Raw genomic sequence first — 20,209 nt, forward strand, 5'->3', positions numbered from 1 at the left:
GCAAGTATTAGCTATAATAAAGCAAGCAAACCTTCCAAAAATAATAGATATGGTAACCATGGCTTTCTGCAACCGAACAATACTGGCTGAGGAGAGTGACAAATACTGGATGTAGTATTTACCACCCAATTCCGACGACGATTATCGGGGAAAAGAATACATTGCCGCATGAAAGAGCAGGTGGGAATTAGGGGCAGGTAAATCAATCCCAAGTGAACATAATCACCCACCCCAGAATAAAGTTGTTTCCAAACCAACCCCAAGACCACCAGAAACATGCAGCCTGGTAGAGCACTGCCAATATACCCAGGGGAGCTGTACCTGCCATTTGATGCCCAGAGGAATGCTACAATCATGCAGCAGATGGCCAAAGAAAGACAACGGAGTAGGCCCCAATACCCAGAATCAGAATAACTTCATGGGCACTACCAGAAACACAAATCCTGAGACAGTATCGGCTTGGCAGGCCAACCATAATCCATATACTCTAGCTCATTCAGAGTGACCTTGAGACCCAAACTGGCATACACACTGCCACCCCGCCTACTAAAGTTAGAGGATGTGCTCAATTCTCTTGCTTGCAAAAGGCAGCTATCAGCACGTTGGCAGAAAGGTGCATGGAATGACCCAGCCCACATTTTCAAGAATACTCACACAGTTTTTGGCTGCCCTACTACATCATGCAGTAGCACACATTTCCATTCAAGAGCCCATAAATGCCTTAAACATACACTTCTATCATGTCACCCTATACCAAAATATCACTGGTATCCTAGACTGCACATATATGTCATTAGTGTCCTCATGCAACAGAGTAGGTGTGCAGGAACAGTAAGCAACACACAACCTGAATGTGCAAATGACTTGGGACCTGGACATGGCCTTCTTACACTGCTGTGCAAGGACCCCTAGCTCAACACATGACTCAATGTTACTGGGCAACAGTACCCTCCCCTCGTGTGCACATGGCCACACAGAGGGGACAAAGGACATGGCTCCTAGGTAAGCATAACACAGTTTGTGTTTGCCATTTTAAAGGGGAGGGGTGTTAGCAGAAAGGAACAGCAGCCAGCAGCAGCACGCAGCCACAATCGTAAATCCAGATTATCGCCTGCATCCCACACCTGTGCTCTATTGACCCAGTCATTTATACATGACACCGGTGTATCCGTTTGGTCATCCAAAAAGCATGCATTGACTAATGTTTCACCCACAGCCTTACACTGGCTATCCGCTCCTGCCACGGCTTCTGATCCTATGTGGAAACACCCATAGGCCTGCAGAGAGGCGGTATCGTTTAGCACTCATCCAAACACCCAACATCATAGAGAGGTCCTTCGGACTACTGAAAGCCAGGTTCCATTGCCAACAGAGGACTTGTGGATCACTGATGTAGCCCCTCAACACGGTCAGACACCCTTTCATAGCATGTGCAATGCTCCACAATCTGTGACTACTGCATACATTGCCTATCTCCTAGAATGTCATCATTACACGATACAGTGATGAGGATGGTGATGAAGGAGAAGCTCCAGCCCTGCACCCAGCATGGGATGTGGGGCAAGGGCAGATCACCAGGTAGCATTACGTGGCCTGATTCTTCTGAGTGTATGTGGCCACAGATCACCGTGGAGCAGTAATGTGGCCTAAACTTGCAGAATCATGCAGTGCATGCCACCAATAACCAATGATTACAAGTATGATTCAAACACAGTAACATCGACATATGCAACCTGATTTGACCCATGACTAAAGTGCAGTTAGTACAACTTGAAATATAGTACATTTGCAGTATACACATTTCATTCAACAGACCACCAAGATATGTGTGCACTCTGACTGTAATCCATCCCCTTCCCTCGTCCCAACACCCTCTACTTCCCCCCTCCTCAACACAGCCTTCCACCTCTCCTCCACAGCATTCTCCTAAACCTTCCCCATCCCCAACACAACCTTCTAGCTCCCTCCTCCCAAACACACAAAACCACTTGCCCATTTACCAGAACACCGCTCTAGCTCCCCCCTCCCCACCACACCCCTGCACCTTCCCCCTCCTCAACACACCCCTCCACCTCCCACTCCATAATACACCCCTATACCTCCCACAGCACACCTCTCTACCTCGCCAACATTGGTGAACAATAAGCAGCAGTTCTCATTTGCACCTTACCTGGTTAGCTTGGGGGCAGGGGTTGTAACAGTCTAGTAGATCTACAAGGTGGGCTGCAGGGGATAAATTCATCTGTGGTGTTGATGGAGGTGGATGATGTTGGTTCGGTGGTGGCTAAGGTTTCCAATTGGACTAGAGTCCCTGCCACATGCTCCAAAATTCCAGACAGCAGTGCAAAGCCCTGAGTGGTAGCCTCAGTGCACTCTCTCAGCACTGGCTTTGGAGGGTGATAGCACCTACTATGATGTTCCGTTTCCATCAGAGACATAACATGTTCTGTATGTTTCCATTCCATGATGTGTTATGGCCTTCCGGATGTTTTGGAGGACATACTTGTGTCTACTGTAATCCCGTATCCATCCCAGTGAGATGCGAAAGACTGTCTGGGGTTGGACCTCAATGATGTGTTGTTGACATATGGATTGAGCACTCACAGCTGGCAAGTGTGGTGCAGGGAGAGGAGGTGCAGACATATTCATGGGAGGCATTGATTTTCCAACATGGCCAGGACCCTGTCCATCAGATGGCCACTCTCCGATGTCACCCTGGTCCCCATCTGAGTCATATGTGCCAACTCCAGTAGGTGTGTACAGTGTATTGGCCCTGTCAATCTCTCGCTGGTCATCCTCAAGGTCCACTGGCAACAGTTCAGAGAGTGGGATTAAGGCAAAGACATCTTGGCTGACCGTGTAGGTGCTTCTGAGAAACATGGCCCTTCTGGTTGAACAGCAGTGCTTGTGGTGCACTCCATGCTGCCTTCACAGCTGGAGGAGTCTGGTGTGGCTTGGCTGGTGCTTTGGGCTTCCGATGTGCGGCTTCAGGGACAGGAGTGGCAGTTGAGGTCCTGGACTCCTTCGTCTCTGTTGGCACTGTTGGTGTGATGGTGGTGGAAGGGTCTGGGGCAGTGATGTTTGCAAAGCAGACAGTTGTCAGTGAGACAGTCCCTGTTGGTCACAAGAGGTGTCCTCTGTGCAAACACATGTATGACATGTGGTCAAATAGTCTGGCAATGAGGGCAGCAATTATCCACACATGGATTTGCTTAGCAGGCTTTGCTGTGGGAATCCGCTATGATTGCATTCATATCCGGGTGGTCTGTATGTGGTGTTAGTTATATTTAAGCCATGTTGATTTGTACACACATAAATGCAATGCTCTCTTTGATATTGACTTTCAAATTGGCGTTTTCTAATCTCTGCTTCACAAAAGGACCCAGTGTCCCTTTCATTGCTAAGTACTTATACTAATGATTGTTTTTGTCTCTTTTTCCCTACCAATCCTACCTACCACCTATCCCAATTTTCTGTATTTGTAATGTAATGGTGCTGTATGCAAAATGTACAATCAGAAATGTGAATTACTGTTTGGAGATACTGATTAAGGTATCAAAATATCTAACCTGGTTTTGAGAAAGGCCTGTTGGCTGAAAACGTGTTAAACACTAAGAGCATTTAGACATAGTACAAGTACCATGTAATAATATTGAGAAAATAGATGAATATAAATAACTAGGGAACAATTCCAATGTATGCGTGTTCATTGATGTTCGGCACAACATCATAATACTGACAACTTAAATTCTGTGTATGAAGGAAGGGGCCATCCTTCTTTGTAATCTCAAGTGAGACAGACATCTTTTGTATCCAATTCAAATCTGTGTCACAAGGTGACAGTCCTCATACTCCACTCGGTTTTTGTTTACTTCAGTTACCATTCAGCTCATACCACTTCACCCTCCAAAACCTGAACAGGACCCTCACTTATGAGTTACTAGCACAAGGTAATTGACATGTGCGCGCTTAATCTTTTCTACATTTCTTTAGGGCATGCAAGGGAGGGATGAGTGTGAAGGAAGCAGCTCTAGCTCTTCATGGTGGAAAGTAGCATTGCTGATAGTGTGCACAGCAACCGACACTATTAGGTCGTAAGCAAACCTCAGAGGTTTGGAGAGGAGAGGATAGGAGAGGAGAGAAGAGAAGAGGAGAGGAGAGGAGAGGAGAGGAACGAAACCCCATCAGTCCCAGGGATCTGTCTACAGCTCGGTTACCTCCATTAGATGAGATAAAATGAACTTGCCTGTTTCTCGTCCTTCCGCATTTGGAAATTAAGCCTACGCACAGGATTAGCACATGCTTTGCACTTATATATGCTAAAATAGGGCCGGACAAGGTCTACACACTGATAGCTATCACACAGGGTATTTGGGTTGTGAGTAGATCTGAAAGTAGTGCAACCCTAGAGTCATTTGCAAATATCTCAATTTGCGACATGCAAGGGTTGAAGAAACAAACCAGTTCTGGATTTTAGCCTCACCTCATATTTTATTCTGGTGCATGTATAATATATGCATGTATAATGAAAAATGGCTTGCAATCCAAACACCAATGTGCAACATGAACAGAGAGTTCTATTTCAGCACATTTCTTATGTATTCAAAGACAAAATAGTCTTTAGAATGTGATTGTTACTGTTCTGCAGCTAGAGAGAGTGACTACAGCTAAAGAGAGGCACTACAACCACACCATGTTGCCTCTCTGAGTGTTACCAGTGAACGGAGTCTGGCTACATGGTAAAGTTCAGAAGAGAAACGTCATGTACTTATTTGCTTAAAATTGGGTCTATGTGCCCTGTATTTTTTGCAACTGGTATCTATGGACCACTCCACACCGCTCCCTTTCTTGGACTGGTCCCTATTACATAAGCACGGTATACTACGGGAATTGGCGGAATTGGTAGAAAAGGGAGTGTCTGACTTACTAAGACGCTTAAGGATGCCAAGAGTGCCACTGTCACTGTGACTCTGGCAAAACACATTCCGTCTTCAAACCTTTGTGTGAGACACTTTGAATCCAGTCTGTTTGCAGCATGGATTGTTTTGTTAAACATTTCTATACAGTGTGTTCTAAGCACCAAGCTGCTACAGAGTGCACCACAGTAGGCAAATACATAATTCAATAAAAACAGCCACAGGCAAAACACCTGCCGGAAGTAATACAATATGAAACCTGCGCTCACAGTAGACCATTGATTCGCAAGTGAAACGGTCCTTGGTAAAAGGGAATTGTCTTTTGTGATGGCCTGTAGGGAACAAGCCATGTGCCCCCAGCGTCTATTGGCCATTACTCTGCCAAAGACAAAACCGTCCTCTCCTCCACACCCTAATTCTCCAAACTGCTTAAGACCAGCTTTCCAATCTACACCTTAATGGACCCTACATGATGGACCCAGAACGGGTACCAGCGAAAGGCAGAACCCACGATGAGCAAACAATTGTCTGGGTATCAAGCCAACTATGCCCTCACTAGTTCTTGCTGCTCTTGCACAGCGCCCCCAACCTTCTCACTAGCATCACCCTCTATTTCAAAACCTCTTCTCTTAATGTAGTAATTGCTCTATCCTTATATATGCTATTTTCCAGGTTATGTTATGTTGGCAACCCAGTTAGGTGCAGCAATGCCCTGGCTGATGATCACTACGAGTACACTGGGGCCACGCCCGTGGCAATTTAGTGCTTCACAAATAGCAAATAATAATGTAACACAACATGCCTGGCACACACTGTGCTGAGGTGTAAGAAGCACTAGATAGAATGAGCGCCCCACTCTCACAGGCTGTTGGGTCTGAGGCCAGGGCAGGCCAGTTACAGACATAAGCGGGTAAAGATTGCAACATGTAGTCTGGTGACTTCCCTACACAGAACTAGGCGCCAAATAGACTGACACAAGGCAACACAGAGAGAAGATATTCCCAATAAGTGAATGGACTTCCATTGATTGCCTGATAGACATCTTAAGAATTCCAAATCTGTTTACAGAATCCTCTCCTGTCACTCAAGAGAATGAGGCGGAGGCACGGACAGAACAGCTCCCAACAAAATGAAATTTGCTTCAAGAGATTTGCTCTTGAACATTGTAAAATGTACTCTTTCAGCTTTTGACATTTCCATAATGCCACTGCAGCCATAATGGGGTAGACCGCTGAGCAACCATGCAATCTTATCAGCACTTACGACCTCTTGAACTTCACATGCCTACTCAAATGCATTCAACCAGTCCATAATGTTGCTTTCTGTAAAAGGTGTCCTTGTGTTGTCAGATAGACCCTACAGATATACTATTGTTTGGGGGAAAGAGGACAGTATATTTAGGAGACACTGAGCTATCATGCAAGCTGCAAGACTTACGCTGTAGTAATGGGGAGCATTAATGTCACGGTGTAAACCTCTGGGAGCTGCAGAAAGTCTCCACAGCTGGAGAAGTGATTCAGGTGCGCGGGTAGCTGCTTAAGTAGATGTGTGTCTTCCCCCAAGGGATCTTCCCCAGACTCCTCATCAGGAGAGCTCTGCTGGGCTGGAGAGCAGTGATTCCCCTGGCACTATTGTTTGTTGTATTGTATTGTTTATTCATTTATATGGCGCTCCTAACCCTCAGGTATCTGGGCGCAGTACAAGTTACATATGTTGCCGGCATATAGGCATCAAGTCATTTTACATCGTATTACATCATTATACATCATATACAGTTTCTTGGTATGCATTATTTACAGCTTCTGAGTGTACAGATAGAGACACAAATATGACAGTTATTGTGTAAAGGTGAGGTGTGACATTTTGCACAAAAAAGTAGGATAACATCAAAGTGTCAGTGCAATATAACGTAGAAGTTATGTGAGTGTAGGTATTGTGCACCCAAGTAGAGAAGTCATATGGTGGTGTCTGGTTTCAGTGGTCAAGGGAGTGCAGCCAAAGTTCGCCACTCTCCTTGAGGGTGTGAAAGGATGGTAAGGCTCTTAAGGAGTCAGGGATAGAGTTCCATAATTGGGCGGCCATGACTGGAAAGCTGGTTCCTCCTGTTATTTTTAGTTTGAATTTGAGGATTCTGAGACTGTTCGTTTGCGCCTTTCTGATGGGGCATTCTGAAGTATTTCTAGTGAATGTTTCCACAAGGTATTGTGGAATTTTGTTTGCAAGACATTTGAAAATGAGGTGATTTAGATTTTATTCTGTCTTTAATGGTGAGCCAATTGGTGGAGCGTCTGGCGTGGGAGATATGCTGAGTTTTCTGGATGCCTACGGCAGTTCTCAAGGCATTATTTTGGAGTATTTGCAGTGTTCTGATGTTGTATTTACTAGTGCTCAGATAGATGGTGTTGCAATAGTGCAGCTTTGACAAGATGAGGGCATGTGCAATCGGGATGCAGCTTTCCGTGAAGAGGAAAGGTTTGCAAGCGTAGATCAATTTACATGTGTAGCTGGTAGCAGAGGCTATGATGTTAACTTGTTTATTGAGATTTAATGCGAATCCAGATAGAAACCTAACGTGTTTACTTTCTTAGAGACTTTGATGTTAATTCCATCAATGATGAAGGAATTATATTAAGGAGAGAGTTTGTTCAGTCTGTTAGTTGACCCAGTGAGTAAGAGCTCAGTCTCATCATCATTGAGACACGGGCCATGAGTGGCCATCCAAGTTTGTATGATTAAATAGATTTTGTTAATCAAGGCTACATCAGTGTCATGGTCCCCTTGGATAAGGATGATAATCTGGGTGTTGTCAGCATAGTTAGTATAGGAGACACCCAGACTATCAAGTATATCGAAGAGGGGCTTAGTAAATATGTTATACATTGTTGGGGAAACACAAGATCCCCGTGGTACTCCACATGTGATTGGTACTGGGTCCGCTGCAGAGGTAGGTGAGAACACTCTCATGGATCTTTTGTCTAGAAATGAGTTGATCCAAGTGGTGCCTTCCGTTGAGAAATGGGCAGCTGATTTAACATGGTTAGACAGAACTTTATGGTCAACCAAGTCGAACGCGGCGGATAGGTCCAGAAGGAGAAGAATGGACACTTCTCCTTTGTCCATTCGATGGTCCATTTGGTTCTTTAGGTCGATGAGGGCGGTCTCTTTCCTGTGTCTTGGTCTAAATCCCGATTGGCGGGTAGCCAGTAAGTTGTTAGTCTCCAAATAAGATAGAATTTGGAGGTAGGCCAACCTTATCGAGGATTTTTAAGAGAAACGGTACGGTTGTAATTCGCCTATAGTTAGTGAGAATGAAAGGGTCTAGATTTGGCTTTTTTAAGAGGGGTAGTACCCAGGCACCTTTCAAGTTAGTGGGAACTGAGCAGGTTTTGAAAGAGGCGTTAATGAATGTGGTAAGGAAAGGAGCTAGTTCCCTGGCTGCTTGTTTAATAATGGGTGCTGGACAAGTGTCCCCAAGGCATCTGGAGGGTTTAATTGAGGTGATATTTTCCGCCTCTGATATGAGATAGGTTTGAATTTGAACTGATTACTTGGTTTAGATTGTCTGGTGGTGACTTCTTGTAGCATGGTTTCTTATATCACTAATGCATTCTTATGCAGTGTGTTTTTTTTTGGCTGCAGTTTTCTCTTGGAGCATAGATATTTTGTTATAAAGGGCATTTTGGATGTCCGTACACCAGGTTTTGTTTTTGATGCACGTGTCATTAGGAGTGATAGGGGATTCTAATTCTCTTAAAATAGAGAAGATTTCCCCTGTGCTCGAGTTAGCTATTTTGATACTTTCATTTAATGTTTATTTTTTATTTAATGATTTCCTTTTTATACCTGTCTGCAAAGAGAGGTGAGGTTATTCTTGTTCTGTTCAGACAGGTTGTTTTTCCATTTAGCTTCAGCATGTCTTTTCTCATTGCGTAGGGCTTTCAGGCTGGGAGTAAACCATGTGTTCAAGTGAGCTCTAGGTTTCTCTTTGCTGAGTTTAAGTGGGGCAATTGAGTCTATAGCTAGGTTAATAGTATTGTTGTATAAGTCAACCAGTGTCGTATGGTCAGAGGTGAGGTTCACTGTGTTGGTGATAGGTTGGATGAGGGGCAAGAGGCTATTAACTGTTATATTTCGTTTCTACCTTGTTAGTAGTGGTGGGGCCATAGTCTTGGCTGAATTAGTTTATGGGATGTCTTGAATGGTGAACAAGATCAAGTAGTGATCTGTCCAGGTGCATGGTTCAGTAGTGGTTATAGAGGTTTTGCAGTTGATGTCTGCAATCCAATCCAGAATACAACCTTTTATATGCGTAGGTGCATTACTTCTGATGGTCAGGCCTGCTTCTGTGGTAGTGGTTGCTAAGATAGTAGCATTGGCATTGTTTGGATCGTTCAAACCTAGGTTAAAATCCCAAAGTATAATAGTTTGAGATCCAAGTTTAGTGTTAGTATTAAGGAGGGTCGGTATGTCTTATTCAAATGTCCCAATAGATTCAAGGGGTCTATAAACAAGGTGCATTGTAAGTTAGATAGTCATCAAACTGTTCAATAAACACTGTTATGGAGAAGGAAGGTGATTCTCAGACAACTGTGAGATGCTAGGGAGACATATGAGCAAACATCTCCAAGAGAATTCCTGATATAAAAAGCCACAGACACAATTGGAGAGTAGGAGCTACGGTCCTAGCCTGGAATGCCATGGCAGCTATAAAAATGAAACAAAAGGCGGGGTGTGGCCCACATGGCGGTTGCGCTTCTGTGAGGCTCTGAGGCCTGTGCTCGAGAGAACGCATGGAGCTCAGCAATTAACACTGGGACCGAAACCGAGCAGCACCCTGACTCCGGGGGTGAGGGGGACCCGAGCAGCCGTGGCCAACACATCTCCCGCATGAGGGTGAATGCCGGTTGAGCCCCGGGCCAAGACGTGGCTGGAGGCTCGCTGGCGGCTGGGCGTGCCCGGTTTGAATCAGAGCCCACTTGGGGATTGCAGAGGTCCCTCCTGCCTTGTTGAAGTGGTCTGGCGGTTTAGAGTGGCTAGAGCAACACTGTGGAGTAAGTCAAAGATCAGCAGTGGAAGAGACCGGGGGCACCAATGGCACACTCTTGTTGCAGCAGACCAAGGCCGCATTGGAATTGCCACGGTCCTGGAGGTCTGAACGGAGCGGCCTGACATCGGGGAGCAGCTGGAGTCACGGATTTGGCCCCATTGCAAACAGACGAACCCCTTGACGGTAAAGCCTGGGGGCCCTGGTGGATCATACTCACTGTACCGGGCCAGGGAACCACAGTGTTGGGAGCACTGTCTCATGCTGTCCCTGGAGGCCTCTCTTGTGTAAATCTCGAGAGCCCGGTGTGGAGCCAGGGCTTGCATCGGCGGCAAGTGAGGGGCAACCCCACTGTGGGAAGCAAGTGGGGTGGTGCTGGGAGCAGGAGCTCATGCCGCCTGCACTCACAGGGTGCCCTGAATCATGCCACTCAGAGCCTGTGGATTCCTGGAAGGGCCCACAACATACCACACCTCGAGGTCTGCCACTACAGGCCAGAAATGAAGCAGCATGGGACGGTTGTAATCCCTGCTCACCAGAGTGGAAGTCTTGGACCCTGAACAGATGCCAGCATAGGAGAGTGCCCCAGTTCATGGACCTAGCTGCAGAGTCGCTTTCTCCTGGAACCTGAGATCTCTGACCACATGCTTCCATGCCTGCCGTCGCCAGTCTGGTTGACCTGGTTGACATGGATAATTCCCTCGTCCTGTGGCGCTGAGGCTAAGCAATGGCCAAGCAGGGAAAACACAATAAGCCAAAAGATATCATCACCATGATGAACACCGCCACTGCAAAAGGAAGGAAAAACAAACACATGATAGAGGCTCAAATCCATGTGTGGGACAATCAGGCCCTCCAAACGGAGCCACTGGCCATGAAAGAAGACCTTGCAGTCCTTCTCCGGGAGATTAAAAGGGATATCCAGTCCAGCACATTGGATCTAGGCCAGAATATCTTGATGCTGGACAACAGAGTAGTTGGCGTGGAGCACCAAATTAACGATTTGGAGGACTCCTCCTATGAACAGTCTTTCGAATTCAAGGAGCTCAGCAAGAGGGTGGTGGCTCTGGAACCTTCAGCAGAGCAACTCCAGGGGAAGCCGATGGACGTGAAGAGCCTGGCATGGAGGATTAACATCCGGATCAGAGGCATCCCAACCTGGATCTAAGATGCATATTTGGAGGAGTTTGTTCTGAGCTTCTTCAAGTTGCTCCTGGCGACTAATGCTCAATCACACCCACAGGGTACACTCCACCCACCAGAAAGCCAAGAACCTGGTCTCCGATGGCCTCACCAGTGTGCATTACTTCACGGTTAAGAGGGATATCCTGAGGATGTCTCGCTCCAAAGGAGGCTTGATCACCTTGACGGGGCTAGTATATCAGGAGTCGTTCTCTAATGGTTTTGGTCTTTTCTACAAGACCGCTCCCAATCTCTTTCTCTGCCTCCTTTTCACTCTCACCCTGTGACTCTCTCTTGTGGTGTCCCCGAAGGCTCTGCTATCTCTCCAGTGCAATTTAATGTGTATATTCATCCCCTTACCAAACATATTTCCTCTTTTGGGTTGGTCTGCTACTCTTATGCTGACGACACTCAAATCCTCTTTCGTCTTGACCTTTCTTCTTTTGAAACTGCACCTATGCTCAGATCCTGTCTTCAATCTGTTGGGGAATGGATGAGCCTGAACTGGTTGAAACTCAACGGAGACAAAACTGAGGTTTTCGTCACAGGCTCCTCTAAAGAGTCCTCGCTTTGGACTCCCTTATTCTGGCACCCTTCCCTTGATCCTTTTTCCTCAGCGCTCCCCGTGGTAAGAGATCTGGGAGTTAAGCTTTCTTATGCCCTCTCGATGGAACCTCAAATCAAAGCTGTCTGTCAGAAGGGACATTTTCAGTTGAACATTTTACGTAAAGTCCTGCCCTTTGTGCCTTCTCAATTCCATGCCCCTTGTGGTTGCCTCCCTTGTTTTCTCTTCCCTGGATTACTGTCATTCCCTCTACCTTGGCCAACCCCTATATCAGATTAACCGTCTCCAGATTCTACAGAATGCAGCGGCTAGACTCGCAACAGCTTCCCCTAGGATGGCACATATCTCTCCGGTCATGCGCTGGATTCTCTGGCTTGGCATTGCCAAACGTGTTCACTTTGAAGGCCCTCTGCCTTTTTCATCGTGCTTTACACTTTTGCTGGTGTTGAATACCTGCAAATTAAATTCTGTTGATACATTCCTTCTCAGTCTCTACTTTCAACTGAAGCTAGGCTTGTGGTAGTACCATGATTTAGATATATGCGTAGAGGGGAGCGCTCCTGCTGTAGCTAGTCAATTTAGGAACTCCCTGCCCATCACTCTGCGTACCATGGATAACTATCTTCATTTTAGGGGTGCTCTCAAGATCCATCTGTTTTGAGTCCCCCCCTCCCCTCTGCTGCTTCTGTTGATTAGCACCAAGTTGCCTTCTGGGGTTTGAGCGCTTTATAAATCTTTATAACATAACATAACAAAACATACAAAGACACCAGAATCCAGCTGTTCCAGGACTTGGCCCCTTCCATGCTGGCAAGGCACCTCTCCTTTAAGCACGTCACCACCTGGCTTAATGACAGGCACATCAAGTACTGCTCTCTCCTCTTCACTTGGAACGGCAGCCTATTGACTCTGAATGATTCCGTGTGGGTCGACGTTCCTGCAGGACTCTGGCCAGCTGCCCTCTCTGGCGCTGCCTCAGCCAGAAGCAGAAATTCCTGCTCACAGCTGGAGGTTGCATAAATCTCAGGGGCCTTCGGTGGGCCCGAGAGCCCCCAAGGAGACTTGTCGCTGCCCAGGTCATGGGATGGACCTTTCCCCTTCGTACTCTCACCCGGCATGATCTATCATCTGCTTCCCTTGTATGGCTGGCTGTGGGGATTCCGAGGGGCCCCTGGTGTGTTCTTGTTGGCTCTGAGGAGGATCAGTTATTTAGTTAATCCACTCCATCATTGCACATTTGCGGTCACCCAGAGCGTGCCCCATCGAATGCCCCTCAAACACATCTCACCAGCGAAATGGTTATCCCCCACCCGTGTTTGAGCTTACCAGCCCTTAAGAGCCTTAGGGCAATGATAATCTTGAGCTTCATTTATTATTGTTTGGTTTTCCCCTATATCCCTACTGAAACACTCTCACAAAGAAGACCCATACCAGCAGGCACAGTGCCATTTAATAGGTCCCATGCGTGCCACAATGTCTAGCACAATCGACTCAAAGCAGGGGGTGTACCCTTATTAAAGAAACACACTTTTTACGGAATGATGAGCCCCGCTTGCGACATCCTTTCTTTACTCAAAAATCCTTTGCTTCACATAGTTCCAAAATGAGAGGGGTTAGAATTCTCATCACTAGAGAACTCCCCTTCATAAACCATGCGATCTGTAGGGACCCAGATGGACAATTTGCTCTCCTGAAAGGGAGCTTGGCAGTCACCTGTTCACCTTTGCCTCGTTTTATTCTCTTAATGAGGCACTGGACTCCTTCTTTAAACAACTGAGACCAATCCTCATCGAAATTGCAGAGGGCCATAGAGTGGTGGGTGGGGACTTTGACACCATGCTGGACCTGAACCAGCATAAATCTATGCCGCCCACTTTGTCAGATTTCTGTAACGCCCTTGCCCTCCTTCATCTTTTTCATGAAGTGAATGTAGTGGGCGCTTGGAGGCTGTTGCATCCTGGGGAACAGAACTACTCGTTCTTGTAACATGGCACAGTGGCCACTAGTGTCTTGATCTGGTATTGGTATCCCCAGTCTTGATCCCCTTTATAGCAGGGGTCATAATTGGGATCTGGCGAATATAAGACTACTCCCCAGTCTCTGCTGACCTTTTGGTGCACCAGCTCTGCCCAGTCCCCAAGCCTCTATGGCAATTTAAGGGGGTCCTGCTTCAGGACCCGTCTGACCGAATGGAAATAGGTGCTCGTATTTCAGAGTACTTAAGGGAAAACACCACGCATGCAATGACCTGGAATACCCGATGGGATTCCTTCATAGCAGTATTCAGGGGCAAAGTCATAAACTGAGCCACAGCATTTATCAAGGCAAGAAAGACTGTGAGACGTAGCTTGGAGGAGGAAGTGAGGGGCCTTGAAAAAGTCCATAAATCAACAAACTCCCTCAAATTCCGCACAAACTGGCGGGCAGCGAAAGCTATGCTGAAGTCTCACTTAGCGGACTGGACAGCACATTCAATTTTGGTTACCAAACAAGATAACAAAGCCAAAAGGTTGCATGCCGGGAAACTCAGGGGTCTCAGGGAAAGGAGCAGGATCCCTAGATTGGCAGATGTGTCAGCCCTGTGGTATGGGGAGGAGGAGAAATGTGAGGCTGCATTTAAATTCTTCTCCCAGCTCATGACAGAGGCTCCCTGGAATGAGGAAGCGCAGTGTGCGTATATTGAGAGAGCGGCTCTTCCTTGCCTGGCAGAGGCCGACCAGGCCACGTTCGGGTTGCTGATCACCAGGGAGGAAGTGGACGAAGCTCTCACGTCACTTTCCGCCAACAAAATGCCTGGCCCCGATGGATTCACTGTCCATTTTTATATAACCTTGAAGGACCAGATGCTATCCCCTTTGACCCACCTCTTCAACTCGTTTTTCACTACAAGAGCAGATTCTCAGTACATAACAGAGTCCCAAATGATTCTCCTCCTGAAGCCGGAGAAGCCAGATTCCCAATTCGATTCGTATCACCCTATTGCATTGTTGAATACGTTGCGAAGATATTTGGGAAGATCTTGATCACTAGACACTTGCAGGCTCCTTCTCTTATACATCCTGATCAATCTGGCTTCATCATGAATAGTTCCTCTCAGTACAACATACATAGGGCTCTCGACGTAATCGAGCTGGGTAAGTGCAATAAACAGCAATTCTCACTTATGGCACTAGATGCAAACAAGGTGTTTGGTAGGTTAGACTGGGGCTTCCTGGAAAAGACCCTGGTGGCCTTTGGAGTGAGGCACAACTTTATGACATGGATTGCAGCCTCTCTGGTGGCATTGGTGACGCGGGTCAGGATTAACTATCATGTTACTCATCTGATGGCCCTTAAGAGAGAGACCATCCAACGTGGCCTTCGCGATGGAACCCCTACTGCATATCATCAGGGCAAACTGAAACATTGTTAGGATTGAAACAGGGCCACATCTCACAAAATAGCCTTATACGCGGATGACATGCTCTTGTTCCTCAGCCAAACAGTAAAATTCCTCCTGGTCACGATTCAGGAAATTGAAGCTTTTTGTCGGGCGTTGGGCTATTCTATAAACTACCCTAAATCTTGTGGCCTCAATGTCTCAGAGACATCGGAGATGGTTCAGCACTTAGAAAGTACATTCCGCTTAAACTGGTCGCAGAATTCCTTGGATTATCTAGGGATAAAGATTACCTCAAGCAGCAAAGATCTTTACAAGACTAATATTGTTCCTCTTTGAGTCAGCTATCGGCTGATCCCTCCCACTTGCTTTCTGTGGAGATCTCATGGCTGGGCGGATCCACTCTATGAAAATGAACGTTCTCCCAAGACTCATCTACCAGTTTATCTGTCTTCTGCAGTCATACCTAAACTGGCTCTCAATGGGATCAAAAACTCTATTTTTAGCTTCGTTTGGTGAGGCAGGCACCCCAGAGTCGACCGGAAGGTCATCTTCTGCTCCTAGGTGCTGGGAGGATTGTGTGCCACTAATGTTTGGCATTAGCTCGTGGCAGCCCAGCTGGTACACTTGGGCAAATGGGACAGAGATTCTACTCGAGTCCAGTGGCTGCTTCTGGAGCAGAGCAGGACTAGTGTCCCCCTGGGTTCTCTTCCCTTCATGAGTGAGAAAGCTAGCATGTGAGGGGACCCCCCTTTGGTTTCGACTCTGTCCTACTGGGAGATGGCTGTCAAGCTATGGGTTGCATGGCCGGGGAATCTGGGGCCTCTCTCTCCGGTCCTAATAAACCCAGAGTCCGCACTGGGGCTACAAGCAAAGTAATTTCACTGCTGGTTTGGTGGAAGGACAGTGTCCTTCAGGATTGCTATTCCCAGGCTCGCCCACTTAACTTTGAAGATTTCAAGGCAAACTGTACATTGCCTGAGTCAGGAAGGTTGGATTATTGCCAGCTGAGGCATTGGATCCTGATGGGGGAGGTGCTGGAATTCCTTATCAGTGATCTGCCAAGCACAAATAAAATATCAAAGCTAAACAGGCTGTCATTTAGATATAATACAGATGAAAAACGTCCCTATAGGTTGGCTTGGGAGAGGGGCCTGCCGTTGGAGATCCCCATTAAATCTTAGTCCTGTATCTGTTCCAGAGCCCAAAAAAGCTCCAAGTTCACTTTAATCAAGGAAAATGCTTAGAAGATCATACTGAGATGGTACCTCCCTCCCCACCGACTTCACAAGATGGCCCTGGGATACTCACCTCTGCGCTGGAGGGAATGTGGACCGACCAGTACCATGGAGCACATGTGGTGTTCTTGTTCCCGCTCACAGTTCTAATGGAAAGAGATTCATTACATGGTGTGACCACTGGTGTATTAAGGCCCACATGTTCTGTGAGGGGATTTGTAGGGGACTTGGACTTCAATAAGAAATAGTTTCCTTTTGAAGTCTGAACGGAAATAATTTCATCCTAAAGGCAGAGTGACTTCAAAAAGAAACCATTTATTTTTTATAAGTTTGATGGCTTCGCCAATCCCATGACATGGAAGCGTGCAGGTTGGAGGCTTCAATGACATGGAGTGGGGGGAGCCCTATGACTTCAAAAAGAAAGAGTTTATTTTCTGAGTCACTCTGCCTTCATAAAGAAATGATTTCAGTTCAGGCAGAATATCTTCAAAAATAAACTATTTCTTTTAGCAGTCCAAGCCCCCAACGCCCCACCTCAAGATATGGAGGCCTCAAGCTCTTCTGCAATGACAGGAACAAGCTTCCTGCTGCAGGTAGCTGAAGGCCTCATTCCCTGGACCAACAGATTCAAAAGGGTTAGAAAACATATTTTGTTTAAATGTGCGTGCATGTAAGTGTGTGTCTGTGTGTGTGTGTGTGTGTGTGTGTATATACATATGTATATAATGTAATTCAGTGAAAAAGCTTTGTTAAAGGGACGTTATGGTTACAAGTAAAACCGAAAAACCCCAGAAATTCACCAGTTATGGAAAACTAACAACCATAACTCGCGCCACCAACACGCATTGCTAACACTAACACCCAGGACATCCACGATGACATCACAAATGCCCTTGATCACATCACTGATATCAAAGAAAAACAAAGATAGGTCGACTACCCCTTCCTTTTGTCCCTGAGTGTCAACAGGTCAGATCAATGACAATCTAATTCACTCTAAGATTGTTAAAGCCACCACTCTAATGTATCAATTGAGCATTTTCATGTATTTTAATACATATTATGCAAAGCTAAAAACGGCCTTCGAATAGGTCCTATATACATTCATCTAAAAAATAAACCAAAACTGTGCTAAACACATTCTCAATGGTGACAATACACCATACCATCAAAGCAGGGCCATCTTAAGTGTTTTGGGGGCCGGGGGCACGGACACCTCTGGGGCCCCCCCTCCAACAGACCAAAGGAATTAAGGGATATAGAATATCTAGTGCGCCGCACCCCGTGTCACAATAACAACCCATAGTTTGATATGCTGCATTGCAGAGATCAAAATAAGCATGGTAAACTTCCTTTCAGATACCTTACACTCTTCATTCATGTTGTAATCAGAGTGATAAACAAGTAACATTTCAAGGGCAAAATTAGCAGTCCACTTGTGTTCAAGCATAGATACAGCAAACATGTCATCAATAGCAGCCACGTGGAAGCTATACTGGACATAGTATAACTGCAGGACACAGATTGTATGACACAGGTACACATAATCCAGAATAGTCGGAGATGAGCTGCCTCCGAGACAGCAAAAGTGCTCAAACATGGATACAGACGACCAATGGGAAGCAAGGATAAAACTACACATGCCATAGCATAGAGAGTAGATAACGATTTGAAGATACCAGGAAGGTGTCTGTATCCAGACAGACTGAGATTAGAATTGAGACATGGTTTTCAAGCAGTGTTGCCGTTCGAGAGCAAAGAAACAGGTGGCTGTGGTGTGTAATATATCAATGCTCACTATCATTATAGAGGAAGCAACACTATACATAGCCAGGGAAACCATGAATGAGTCTTTCTTAAAAAACGTTTTTTGATGGTACTATTCTTAGAGTGGTGACTGCTGCATATATTTACTATGCCACTACATTGACTGACCTGTATTTTGCTCAGATTTCTTCGAGACATTTGAGAAAGTTGCTACAACTTCCTATTATCGTGCTTACCTCCAATATAGCAGCATTTTTGGCTGTTCTAGAACGTTTCAACTTAAAACTATGCCATTCCCCACCTCCTAGCAACATTTTTAACACTTCTATGAACTTTCTGCAACTTTTTGCACAGCTTTTCTGTTTGCTGACGTTCGTGAACGTCTGACATCATTGCAGACTTTTCCGGACAGTATCAAGGGACCACGCGAACGCACGTGGCATCATGACGTGTTCGCGAACGGGTCCGCGCTTCACGAATGGAAGTTTCAAGCTGAAAATATACCCTTGCACAGCTCGCAGACCTATTCTTAATGATTTTCCATCTACAATCCAGGAGAGAGCACTTGCTTGTAAGAATATTAGCACAACTGCTATTTATCTTCAAAGTTGGCATAAGCCATGGCCATCTCTCCTCCCCAGGAGCCACCACCACCACCAGCAGCTGGAGGGCCTAGACAACAGAAAAATCGCAATGATGCAGAAAAGAATCAAGGGGACCAGGAAGATGAGACAGAGGCAATGCCTACTTGCAGCACCCAGAGAGAATCATGGGTGTGACAGTTCTTTCCCACCATTGGGGGTGTACCGAAGGCTAAGGCTACCAAGGTGAAATGCACTGAGAGCAACATTATACTCAGTCACGGACAACCTGGGCAGTACTTCTATGGGACCACCTCCGTGTGCCAACCACCGTTATGCTCTCAGAAAAGCTGTTGCTTTCTCAGGAATTAGTAGGCTCTCTTCCTCTACCTCATCTTCCTCAGCCAATACTGCCACCACACAGGCTATTCCTGTGGGGCAGGAAATCCCTCCAGCTACCTTGCAAGCCATAAAAGAGGCTGTTGATCCATATCTTTCCAATCAAAAAAATAGTCGTAGGCGCCCCTCTGCGAGAACGAACACGGCTAAATTAACTGTTCTTTCTGAAGATACCCACTCGAGAGTCTGCAGCCACACTTTAGCTCACTGTACCTTTCACATACAACAGTAATCTGTATATACTGCAACATACCACTCTGCAGGGGGGAGCAGTTTCAAAGTGCTTTTGAGGCTGTAATCAAGGAGAATGAGAAACACTTCCCCCTACCTTAGATATAACACACACCCAACATCTTCCTCTGTCCACCGGCCCCTCCATATCTGTGGTGGAAGTCCCTTTCTTCATTTCCCTCCCCACCTTACTTCATGGCCTCTCCTGCAAAAATAAAATGTAATAAAGTAGTTAGACTCAATAAGATTCTCCATCATTTACATTAGCATGTTCTACTATGCTAATGATGGAAAATTGTATACTACAGGAAAACAAACAAGCAGAGAAACTATTTTCAGTCCCAAATGCTTATCTCTGGTACAGAAATAATCCATGGACCTTCATGACTATCCACGGTCTCTGCAGTCCCCTTTCTAGGCCATTCATCATTGGAAAACCTGTATTGCATGTGCACACCATCACATAGGACAGCCCTTCTACCCTTTTTACTGTTATGTTGGTAACACTCCCTCATTGCCTGCTTTCAGTCACACATCGATCCACCAATCACTTTCAAAAACATATAACCCTATCAACATATTAAACTTCCACACACCAACTGCCAATTAACAATGTTCTAGAAATCTTTTGCATCTGCATTTCCCTTGCTTATCCCTAAATAATTACACACCACAGCTATAAATGCTCATATGTATTGTGCAGTGAAAGAAGTGCATAAATCGAAAGGGGAGTAGAGATTGCCAGGTGCTGATAGGAGCATAGAAGGAAAGTGCCAAGAGATGCCAAGGTTGGGGCCACTGGCTAACTACTGGGGCAGAGGAGTCCCAAGTGGTGTGGCACACAGCCACCAGGTAGAACACCCTCAAGGGCAGTGCTAAAGTGGGGTTGGGGTTGTACTGGTGTTGA

This window comes from Ambystoma mexicanum, chromosome 1p (assembly GCF_040938575.1).
Source record: "Ambystoma mexicanum isolate Mex_15411 chromosome 1p, UKY_AmexF1_1, whole genome shotgun sequence".
In the NCBI taxonomy this organism is placed as follows: Eukaryota; Metazoa; Chordata; class Amphibia; order Caudata; family Ambystomatidae; genus Ambystoma; species Ambystoma mexicanum.